Source organism: Phyllostomus discolor, chromosome X (genome assembly GCF_004126475.2).
Source record: "Phyllostomus discolor isolate MPI-MPIP mPhyDis1 chromosome X, mPhyDis1.pri.v3, whole genome shotgun sequence".
Classification (NCBI taxonomy): Eukaryota; Metazoa; Chordata; class Mammalia; order Chiroptera; family Phyllostomidae; genus Phyllostomus; species Phyllostomus discolor.
Window position 1 is genome coordinate 100357872 of NC_050198.1, and position 8393 is coordinate 100366264.

Consider the following 8393-nt stretch of genomic DNA (forward strand, 5'->3'; position numbering starts at 1 on the left):
TCTTCATATTATTGATGCATTATATTGATTTAAATTTTAATGCATTTGGTTTTAAATTGAGTTTCCTGGGATGACATTGGTTTGCAAAACTGTACAGGTTTCAAGTGTATGACTCAGTAAAACATTATGTGCACACTGCATCGTGTGCCCATCACTGCCTTTGGACCCGCCAATCCCACTTCTGAGAATATAGCCTACGAATCCTGAAAAACTAATTGGAAAGAATATATGCACCCCTGTGTTCATTGCACCGTTATTTACTAGAGCCAAGATTTGGAAACAGACCAAACACTGTTTCAAAGAGGCTGCACCATTTTACATTCCCATCAACGATATGTGAAGGTTCTGATTTCTGCACATCCTCACTATCATTTGTTACTTTCCACTTTTTAAAATTCTAAGCCCACCTGGTGGGTGTGAAGTGGTATCTCACTGTAGTTTTGATTTGAATTTTCCAGGTGACTAATGGTGTCGACCATCTTTTTCAGTACTTCTTGGCCATTGTATAACTTCTTTGGAGAAATGTCTATCCAGATTCTTTGTTCATTTTCCTTTTTTAAAAAAAAATCACTTTAGTTTTAGACAGAGGGGGAGGGAAGAAGAGAAACATCAATGTGTGGTTGCCTCTCATGGGCCCCCCCACTGGGGACCTGGTCTGCATGTGCCCTGACTGGGAATTGAACCTGTGACCCTTTGGTTCACAAGCTGGTGTTCAATCCACTGAGCCACACCAGCCAGGGCTCTTTGTTTGTTTTCAAATTGGGTTATATGTCTTTTTATTATTGAGTTAAGAGATTTCTTTATTATGGATACAAGAATATAGTGTGGGTTAGAGATTCAACTTCATTTTTTTTGTATGTGTACGCCCAACTATCTTGGCACCATTTGTGGAAAACTATTCTTTCCCCACCAAATAGTCTTGGCATTCTTGTTGCTAATTAATTGACCACTGCTGTATGAGTTTACTTCTGCATTCTGAATTCTGCAAATTGGTCTGTATGTCTATCCGTATGCTACTGCCGCACAGTCATGATTACTGTAGACCGATTTGTAGTAAGTTTGGAAATCAGGATGTGAGAATCCTCCAACTTTGTTCTTCTTTTTCAAGACTGTTTTAGCTATTCTGGGTTCCTTGAAATTCCATATGAATTTTAGGGCTAGTTTGTCAGTTTATACAAACAAGCAATCTTGGATTTTGATGGAGATTGTATTGAATCTGTAGATCAATTTGTGGAGCATTTGCCATCTGAACAATATTAAGCCTTCCAGTCCCTGAACATGGGATGTCTTTCCATTTATTTAGATCCCCTTTAATTACTTTCAAGTAGGCTTTAGACCCATTTTTCCTTTCCTCCTCTTTCTGAGAGTATGCCTCCCTCTCTGAAAGCTATGTCCTAGCCCTGGCTGGCATAGCTCAGTAGATTGAGCGCAGGCTGCGAACCCAAGTGTCGCAGGCTCGACTCCCAGTCAGGGCACATGCCTGGGTTGCAGGCCATGACCCCCAGCAACCGCACATTGATGTTCCTCTCTTTCTCTCTTTCTCCCTCCCTTCCCTCTCTAAAAAATAAATAAAATCTTTTTTAAAGCTATGTCCTTTCTCTGAACAGTTGATCCAAAAGACTTCTACACAGCCTTATCCTTTCAACATGTTCAAATTTCTCTCATTCTTGAAGAACTTCCTAAACACACAAGTGAAGGGTGAAGCCATTAAGAAAAATGTCAAGAATTTTGTAAACTCTTAAAGAAAAAGATCAGCCTTGCCCGGGTTGCTCAATTGGTCAGAGCATCGTTCAGTACATGAAATTGTCATGGGTTTGATTTCCGGTCAGGGCACATACCTAGGATGCAGGTTTAATCCTTGATTGGGGCATGTCCTGGAGGCAACCAATCAATGTTTCTCTCTCACATTGATATCAATGTTTTTTTTCTCTCTCTGTCAAATCAATAAACGTATCCTCAGGTGAGGATTAAATATATATATAGTAAAAAACTTGGGGAACCATTTGCTACAAAATTTAAAATGTTATCCTTAATATACTGAATATAGGACCCACACAAATAGATAACACCACCAAGTCTCCAATAGAATATGGGCAAAGAACATAGACAATTCAATTCATAAAAGATATACAAACGATAAAAAACATGAGCAACCCACTTCAACCTCAAAAGTAATTAATGAAGTGCAAAACAATGAAATCTATTTTTCTTATTAAATTAACAAAGTTCGAAAACTGTAATAATACTCAAGACCAATGATGGTGCAGAGAACTAGGCTGAATCACACTGCTACTGGGAGAATACTGATGATGTAACTCAATAGTATAAATTAACTAATTTAAAAATGTTTGCACTGCCTTGGCTGGTGTGGCCCAATGAATTGAGCACCGACCTGCAAACCAAAGGATCGTGGGTTCGATTCCCAGTCAGGACACATGCCTGGGTTGTTGGCCAGGTCCCCAGTGGGGGCCATATCAGAGGCAACCACACATTGATGTTTCTCTCCCTCTCTCCCTCCCTTCCTCTCTCTAAAAATAAGTGAAATCTTTGAAAAAAAGTATCTTCTGTGGAGAAGTAGGAGCAGAATGCATATTGCTAGGCCTAAGGGGTGAAGAGCCAGGTGAAGGAAACTGAAGGCAGCAAGTATAGACCATAATTTTGAGGTTTAGCAGAAAAGAACGAGGGGAAGATAGGACCATGGCTTGAGGAAGAAGCAGAGACAGGGCAGTTTGCATTTGGTTTTAGGGTAGGAGAGACTTTGAGACCTAAAAAACATGCTATCTACATAAGATTTCACTGACATGTGGAATCTGAAACTGAAAGAAACAAATGAACAAACAAGACAGACAAAAACGCATAGACACAGACAACAGTAAGGTGGTTGCGAGAGGAAAGGGGGCGGGGGTAGTAAAGGGTAAAAGGGTCAAATGTAAGGTGACACAGAAGGAGATTTGACTGTGGGTGGTGGACACACGATGCAATATACAGATGATGTATTATAAAATTATACGCTTGAAACCTATATAACCTTATTAACCAGTCACCCCAATAAATTTAATTTAAGAAACCACATAGGTGCAGAAATCAGGAAGGGACAAGACAGAATAAAGAAGGGGAGGGAGGAAGACAGAGATCCAAAGAAAAAGAGAAAGAGGCATCCATAGACATTCAGGGAACAGATTTTGATGGTACTGATGTCACCATAATGTTCTCTGGTAACACGACTGCCAAGACATTTACACCGAAGTTCACCAAACGTGTGTCACGCTTTTTCTCACATGCTGAGGAGACTAAAGTGAGCAAACCAGACAGGGTTCCTGCCCCTCAGGAGCTTGTGTATCTAGCAGGGGAGCAAGACATTCATCAAGTAATCACACAGCCATTTGTATTAGTTTCCGATTGCCGTTTGAACAAATTACCGCTAATTAGGTGGCTTACAACAACACCCATTTATTATCTTACCGTTCTATGTGTAGGACAGAAGTCCAACATGGGTCTTGTGGGGCTAAAATCAAGGTGTCGGCAGAGCTGTGTTCCTGTTTGGGGGCTCCAGGGGAGAATTCGCCTCCTCACCCTTTTCACCTTCCACAGGCCACCCACATTCCCTGCCTCGGGACCCTCTGCCTCCACCTCCAAACCCAGCAGCGTGGCATCTCTCTGAGCCTTTCATTCCCAGTCACATCCACCTGTGCCTCCCCCTTGGCCTCCCTCTGCCACGTTTAAGCACCCTGGGATTGCACCCGGCCCGCCCTGCAGGGCAGGCACCTCTCCCCATCTCCAGACGATCCATCCAGCCACCTTAACTCCTTTCATTCCTGCAGCCTTAATTCTTCACTGCCCTGAAACTGAACATATTCACTGGTACCAGGGATTATGATGTTGGGGACCATTGTTCTGCCTACCACAGTTACAAATTATGCATTGCAGACGCTATTGGCTTAAAGAGGGCTGTGACCTTCCATGCACAAGTACAGATGCATGGCATTTCTTGGATAAGTTCTGAGTTCTGTTCTTTGCCGCCTCCATGTGTTGTGCTTGCAGTTTCCTCGGACGTGCCCTCTTCCTTAGTGTCTACATGGCCACATTCTAGCTGTTTTAGGCATTGCCTACATGATACATAGACTTTATCAGGTGGAAAAATGACAAATAAACTTATTTCAGAATACTTCTTTTACCTTTAGGATTCTCAATTGGTGCCTAGTTGAACTAGTGAGATAACCACTACATTAGAAAATGAGTGAGTTCTGCCCTGGCTGGTGTGGCTCAGTGGATTGAGCACTGGCCTGTGAACCAAAGGGTTGTAGGTTCAATTCCCAGTGTGGGCACATGCCTGGGTTGCGGGCCAGGTCCCCAGTGGGGGGCACAAGAGAGGCAACCACACACTGATGTTTCTCTCCCTCTCTTTCTCCATCCCTTGCCCTCTAAAAATAAATAAAATAAGTTTTAAAAATATCTTAAAGATGAGTGGGATTTGATATCTTAAAACATACTTGAAAGTATTCACACTGGATTTCTCAGACACTTCTGTTTGGATCACACAAGGAAATGAAAGGAGATAGCCAAGTCACCTCAGCCAGAAGGAAGTGCCTTGAAGATACACCTAAGGGGAGGATTCTGTTTCTTTCAGGCCTTGCTTTAAAGTAAAAGCAGACAGGTGAGAGCTGATAAGCAAAAGAACAAAATAACAAGATACTCTAAATGAGTTGCAAAGGGCTTGGATTAAGTCATGGTTCTAGGCACAGTGGCGAGGTTGTTGCAAAACATAGAATCAGATACACGCTTGAATCCTGCTTCTTTCAAGGAATCACGTGACACTGGGCAAATAATGGAATGATTTTAAACCCATTTCCTCATCTGTGAAACAGGAGTTAACAAAAGTGACCATTCGTACCACCAGACACATGACAGGTGTTCAATACACATTGAGGGATGATAGCAGATTCGGAGAGGTGAAGTAACTTGTCTGAGATTAGATACATCGGACCAGGCCCCCAAATGCTAGCAAATTAAAATCATATTGTTTTCTAGTTCTTTGGAAACATATTCACTATTCATGGTCCTTGTGGCACATCTCTATAACTCAAGAATACTCGCCCCTATCCTGACGGAGGTCACTACACTAATACAACTTGGCTTGCTTGTGAATAGAGCAGCATTTCTTTTTTTTTTTTTAATATGATGTTTAATTTCTTTTTTAAAATTTTATTTATTTATTTTTAGAGAGGGAAGGGAGGGAGGGAAAGAGAAAGAGAGAGGGAGGGAGAGTGTGTGAGAGAGAGAGTGTGAAAGAGAGAGAGAGAGAGAGAGAGAGAGAGAGGGGAGAGAAACATCAATGTGCGGTTGCTGGGGGTCACGACCTGAAACCCAGGCATGTGCCCTGGCTGGGAATCGAACCTGCGACACTTTGGTTCGCAGCCCATGTAGAGTAGCATTTCTAATTGGAGATAGAGGATTTTGAAGTACTGGCTACAGCAGTCTGCCTTCTCCGAGGAAAGCCGAATGATTCTAATCTTGGCATTGAAGGCCAGTGACATCCGGAAGGTGAAACATTGCTTCTAGATATTGTTGGTCTAAACTGGGCTGTGTGTGGCGAAAGAAGAACCTTCTAAACAAACTAAATACCCCATCTGAAACAAAATCCCGAAGCTAATCCCTGGGGAGCGAATTAAAGTCTTAAGGAATGTCCGAGGTCTTCCCATTTTACAGTTGTCCCACAGAAATGTCCTCCCCCTTGATTTTACTTCACACACTCCTCTAATTCCCACAGACAGTTCTCATTTTAGAGCTTAGTTCAGTTCCAATTCTGCAAATGTGCTTAATGTGGTCTGGCGGATTGAAATAATGAATTGGAATTAAGAGTAATAGGAGGAATCTTAATGGAGTGGAATGAGTAACTAGAAGACATGGGTGCTCTTGAGCGTCTCCGGGCTTTTTTTTTTTTATTATTGCAAAGAGGGCTCAGCTACAGCATCTGTAAGACCTCTTGCATCTCTAACATTCTGTGATCTGCCCGCCGCCGCCCCCTCCCCGCGCGTCCAGCCCCGCACTGAGCTATTAGAATATAAAACCGGGGGATAGTTTGGATAGTAAAGGGAAAAAATTAAAAGTTGCAAGCAGGCACTTCATTTGAGCTTAGCACATCCGGTAGAGTATGTGAGACGCGGGAAGAGGGGGCAGGCAAACTTGCTAAAAGAATAAAACAAACAAGCCTGCATCATTAATACCTTTGAGGCCCAACCTCCATGCTATATTCTTGAAAATCTACCAAGAGCCGGGAATGAACTAACAAGACCTCAGATGATTAGATGAACCACGATTCCTTTCTCCTAAGTTTGGTTTTGTTTTCATTGAAATGTATTCAGCAGGCCAGACACAGGCTCCTACCTGCTTTGCTACTGGCATGTGGGGACAAGCAGCTACAGACAAAAAAATTTAGTATTTCGATCTTTTCCTCTATTAGTTTTCATAGTTTTTGTCACAAGATTTGACTCTTTATAAAACCCGCAGTTCCAAAAAAAACACGCCATATGTTGTTACATGCGTCAACATAAACAAATGTAAACTCCTACTCACTGTAAACTTCATCCAGACCAATTTAAATAGTGGCCTGGACAATGGAATGGGAAGTTAATCATATACTTAAAAGTTGACTTCACAAAAGGTGATTTATGTTTACCTTGATGTTTTTGTCATGTATATAACCCAGTCAGGCAACCAAGATATGAGTCAGATGCTTAAATATGTTTTTTAACTTTCTGCAGAGCTCCAGAGGCTGTAAGGAACCAGCTCTGGGAGCGCCTCTGGGGAAAGATAAAGGAGGTTAGTTGGTGGAAGTGGTAATTAGAGCCAATTACAAGTTGACTTATCTGCATTGTCATTAAAATGCCTGTCAGACCTCTCATTTTCGGAACACAGGAAAAGAAAGGTATAGCTTAGACGAGGGAGAGGGTTAGCCAAAGGGAAAGGATTCCTAATTCTGTTCACAAACTTACCGTGTAACTTTAGACAAACACAATGCCTGTTGGCTTCCAGCTGTGCTTGGCTCCCAGTGAAGCCGAAGGCTTGGGGCTGAAAGGGACCTCAGGCAATCACCTGGTTCAATGTCTTGCCTTCAAGAAATGACGGCGTCCGCACAGTCCCATTTTCCAAATGAGACATGAAAGACCTGGGTAGCTCAAGGAACGAGTATGTCTTGCACCTCCTAAGCGCAATGCATTCGATTGTGGTCTTTCAGCTTAAGTGTCATGAGGAGAATGGAATTATTCACCTCATCCTCCTCACAGATGCTGTATACAGGTTAGTACAGAACCGCAGAGCACTTTGAAAACACCAAGGGAAGTTTATAAATATAGCATTACCAGAGATACTAGCACTTGGAATAGATGGGTCTCGAGGGGAAGGAAAGGGAATGGATTTGGCCCTTTGAAGAACTACCTTGAGGGAAGAAATAGAATTACACTCAGCTTAGTTAAAAGGACCAAACTCACTGTGCAAATGTGTGCGAGTGTAATTAGCAGTAATGAAAAATTGAGGAAGAACAGGAATGCCATTGATGGATTTATCATCAGGTTTGAAATCAAAAGAGGTGACATTTTTCCTTATAAAATTTTAAAAAAATCCTGGACAAAGTGGGCTCCTGGGGGGAAGGGGAAACGGAAATAACAGGTTTTTTCTTACAATTTAAGAATCCTACACAACCTCTAATGGTTTTTGGGCCTTTTGTCCTTAAAATGATCTGTAGTTTGGTCACTGAATGCCTGCACTCGGTATCTATCTTCCTGTCTCCGATCTTTCTTCACCCTGCATTCTGGACCAAATTACCCCTGCCCAAATCACCGCCTTTACCAGCTACTTTGAACACATCAGCCACCTCCCCTCACAAGCCCTCGTTATCCTCCCTATTGAGTTACTCATTCATGATTTCAAGGCCCTCCATCAATCCACTCCAGTCTTCTCATTCCTGATCCTTCTCCGTGTTCCTTTTCTTTCAATACACTTTCTCCTCATATATGGGAAATAAGCCCCACTCTGGCATCTGGTAAGTCATCTCTCTTCACTCTTCTTGAAAATCAACTCGTATTTGATGTAAAGATTATACAGGGAGGGGAGGGGCAGGGGGTCGTCTTTTGAGTAAGTAGATGACTCTTGCTAGTCATCGGACATGATTAGCTAAAGAAGAATGGAGCTAAGCTTCCCCTCCCTTACGTTTCTCAGGGAAAAACCGGGACAGAACAGGTCGGAGCAGAGTGTGGAATAGTGCTGTTGACTAGGGACTGCTGGGAGTACGTGCTAGTTCAAAGTATTCAAGAGGGTCTGCAGTAGTTTAGGATTTGTCTCACGTTTTCATTCCATTAACACTTGAACAAGACAATTCCTACACTGTCTTCCTCTGT